The sequence below is a fragment of the Harmonia axyridis genome, chromosome 3 (assembly GCF_914767665.1).
Source record: "Harmonia axyridis chromosome 3, icHarAxyr1.1, whole genome shotgun sequence".
Taxonomy (NCBI): Eukaryota; Metazoa; Arthropoda; class Insecta; order Coleoptera; family Coccinellidae; genus Harmonia; species Harmonia axyridis.
Window position 1 is genome coordinate 8,721,129 of NC_059503.1, and position 4,052 is coordinate 8,725,180.

The following is a 4,052-nucleotide window of genomic DNA, read 5'->3' on the forward strand; positions in this document are numbered from 1 at the left end:
AGTCGGACGACAGGCGGCGTCTGTGGTTTGACGATTTAACATAGAATCGTGAAGAATCATTCGACGTTTGTTCATGGTTATGTTTGGCATTTCTTTAGATGCACTTCTGAAAGTAATTTCTCGATGGTTCTGAATTTTCACGATTCAGATTGAATAAGAAGTCAAATCCTAAACAAAAATTGCGAACTTTAAACTTAGTTTTTAATTATCCTAATTATTAGACTGTGAAAAAAAAATATTAGAAATATTAATAAATTATCATTTAGAAAAAAGCGAATACCCAACGCAATACCCTAATGAAGAGATAAAAAAAAACAAAATAAATAAAAGTTTTAAGAATTCACTGGTTTTTTATGCGTTTTCAAGGTCTCCGATTAGCCATCCATCAGTTAATCAGTTCATTGCTACAATAAATACACTGATGTCAATTGATATTATAAAATGTAAAAAACAATAGAGTTCAACATGAAAAAAATTTTCCGATACCGGGAATCGAACCCGAGCCTCCTGGGTGAGAGCCAGGTATCCTAGCCACTAGACCATATCGGATCGTTGACAGATAGGGGACACAGATTTCTTATGCCCTAAAGTTCATAATAAAGTTAATAATAGGCTAATACATTTTTGATGAGGTTATTTTTGGGTTTATTGTGAAAAAAATCAATAATTACGACTTGAAAAGACAAAAATTCGAACCAAAAGTTTTTGAATTTTGTTTCATAGGATATTTTGAGGAAAGAATTGTTCACTGGAATTTCCAATAGGAACAAAATCTGAAAAAGTAAATTGACGTAACCAAAAAAAACTCCTTCCGATACCGGGAATCGAACCCGAGCCTCCTGGGTGAAAGCCAGGTATCCTAGCCACTAGACCATATCGGATTGATGAAATAGATGTGTTATTGGGATCATACAAATATAAACTGTCTTCGTATTTAATATCAGTTACATACTAGAACACGAAAGAACATGGGCGTAGCCAGGAGGGGGAATTTCAGAGTTCCAACAACTCCCCCTCAAAATGTGGAAGATGTCAATATTAATTAAAATAAAAAGAGACGAGTTATGCCACATTCATGTATCAATGCGGAGGTCCCTTAGAAATCCAAATGCCTTTGAAAATTTTGAGTTTTAAATTAATTGGCACATCAGAGGTTCGGAAATGGAAATTTCACAAAATTACACAAATTATGTTTATCATTAGGAAATTCTATCATAGAATTAGTGGAGAGCGACGAAGAAAATTTCAAGGCCAATCATTTATAGGTTATAACCCTGCGTGAAGAGAAGAAAAAACAGAAAATAAAATCTAAAAAACTAATTCTCGAAAATTTGAGGAAATCATATAATTCAAAATATGCATTGTTCCAACAACATATCCGTGGGAATACGTTTTTACGGGGTAAAATAAAAACAAATATGATAGAATGAATAAATTGCGAAACTATTGTGGCTAAGATTGCAAAGAAAATAATATTTTATTCGATGAAAGAGTACATAAATAAGTTTCAAAATTCGTTATTCTGTCGTGAATTAGCCAAAATTTTTCATTATTGGGAATAGAAATAAATCAATATCGAATTCGATGTAATGAGAGTTACTTTTACAATTGAGTACACCAAAAAACTTTTTCCGATACCGGGAATCGAACCCGAGCCTCCTGGGTGAAAGCCAGGTATCCTAGCCACTAGACCATATCGGATTGTTGGCATTTAATAGGATCAGATAACTCAGAAACTTTCAGTTTAAAGTTTGGATGAAAATATGCACACAATAATGTTCACCATAAATTCCAAGCTCTAATGACTAGAATTGAATTATACAATAAAAATAAATATAATAAAAAATTAAATGAACAATTCCACAAACTCTAAGAACAGTGATTCTAGTTTCTGAGTTTTTCGAAAAAGGTCATAAAAATGATATTCAATTCAAATTGCTCCCGTACAATTTGTTATATTGCCTTTAATCACTTGAAATTACAGATGGATATCAACAATGAAATTTCCTGTCCTATCTGAAATAACAACGTTGTGACGTAACAACAATACATTAAATAATCAATTAGCATAAACGGAATTCAACACTACGGTAAATATAAATTTAATTAATAATAAAAACGTGTATAGTCGTACGTATTAAGGTTGGTCGCCGAGTCGAAATAGGTCTGACTGTTACCGGAAACAGACGGAATTATATATCCACATATTTCACTCCTCGTACCCCATCATTATTACTCCCATAAAATTATCGAAGCGTAGGTAAAATAAATAATTTGTTCAAAGTGCAATTATAATTAATTTCCATCGGTATCATAATTAATGATCTCGGAAGAGTATTAAATGGCCTGCTCTGTAATTTGGTTGAAGTATGACGGCCTCAGATCCGTCCTTATTTGTTCAGTTGGGTGCCCACTTATTTGGGTACCTTTGGAGCGAAAGTCGAACACATGTTCTAATTATTGAATCTCGTTTTTAGTTTACATTTTCGGAAGTTTTGTTGAATTTCATTCACATAAAAATTGTTGGCACATACGTTACGTTTATCACAAATAAAAGCCTTGATTTTTTCATCAGACAATTTTTTTTTTATATTTTCATTTTGAATTTATTATTCGGGTTTGTCAATAGAGCACGTAGATAATTTAGAAATATCAACACCTTTGTTTGTAGTGATTATAGCTTTCAGCATGGAATAATATGACCATATTGTAGGTGTTTTCCACTACGTAGACAAATGGGAAAATTATGCAATCATTACATTTTCAGATCGGAAGGTAGTGTTTTTTTTATTGGCAATAATTCATGAAACGGTAAGCCGTTCATATTTTTTCTTGTATGTATTCAGCCTCGGCCAACAATTGTCAACCGAGGAAGTATCGCTTTTACCTACTACTAGATACTCAATGTACTTTTTATTGCACTTGCGCAATTAAAATTTCATTGCACTTATTTGTCATATTATCTACTAAAACATTTTGTGATTATGGCGGATATATATTCATACCAAAGCCATATGCTGTTCATTTCTTTTTATTACAATTGCATATTTTATATTACATACCTACTTTCACTAGTATTGTTTACATACTCAGTAACTCAGTAACTTTCTCTAGGCATATTTATAGTGTCAATCAAATAGTTCAAAATTATATTGAAACTCTTTTTCTTCTACATTTGGTGTTAATTGAAAAAAAACATTTCCTGAATTTCGCATGGACGTAAAAAAATATTTTGTGCAACTAGTGCAAAAACTAATAATTAATTTAATGCACTCTACTCGTCCTGACAACTTCGTTGGATTTGGATAATTGCACGTCGCGTGCAATAAACACTTTCTTTTTGAAGTTGGTCTATAAATATGTTGTTTTCTTTTCGGGAATAAATCTATTCCTTCATTTAACTTCAAATAATAAACATTAAGATTTATCTGGAAAAAAATTCCATAGTATTGATTTTCCTCACGAAATGTCAATTGAAATCGATTTTTATTTATTTTTTTATATTTTTCAGGAGGAAAATGTGGATGAAGGATAATCACATTAAAAAATAATTCCGATACCGGGAATCGAACCCGAGCCTCCTGGGTGAGAGCCAGGTATCCTAGCCACTAGACCATATCGGATTTTGTGATAAACGGGACAGACTTTCAGTAGCTATACAAAAATAATATAGTTCTTTCTCACAAGATCATAGAGGGAACTAATTATTAATTGTATATCAAGTATTTCACAAGGTGGTTTAAGGAAACTTCGCAGTTTAAATGTTAGACACGCTACAGTCAAATTTAATTTTGTCCATCTTGTCATGAACACGGTAACTTTCGAAAAGTGAAAACTAGGGTAGGTTTGAGTTATAAACATGTCAATAAGGTCGTTTATGATAACCTTCACCTAATACAGGTAATGATAACCATACAATTTTTTACCAATGCAAAATATCAATCATATCTTTATTTATAATTTTTTTTCTGGAAATGTATTTTGAAAATATGTAAATACATTATTATATTAATTGAACTTAAAACATTGAAAGATGTTCTTTGAAAAATGCT

The 4,052-nt window shown here is 31.6% G+C and overlaps 2 non-coding genes across 2 annotated transcripts; both read right to left on the reverse strand.

Annotated features, from left to right (window-relative positions):
- Positions 1 to 477: 477 nt before the first annotated feature.
- On the reverse strand, positions 478 to 549 carry Trnae-cuc. Its single transcript has one exon. It is a non-coding gene; the product is annotated as a tRNA-Glu (tRNA).
- A 3,002-nt stretch (positions 550 to 3,551) lies between these two features.
- Trnae-cuc lies at positions 3,552 to 3,623 on the reverse strand. The gene has a single exon. It is a non-coding gene; the product is annotated as a tRNA-Glu (tRNA).
- Positions 3,624 to 4,052: the final 429 nt, after the last annotated feature.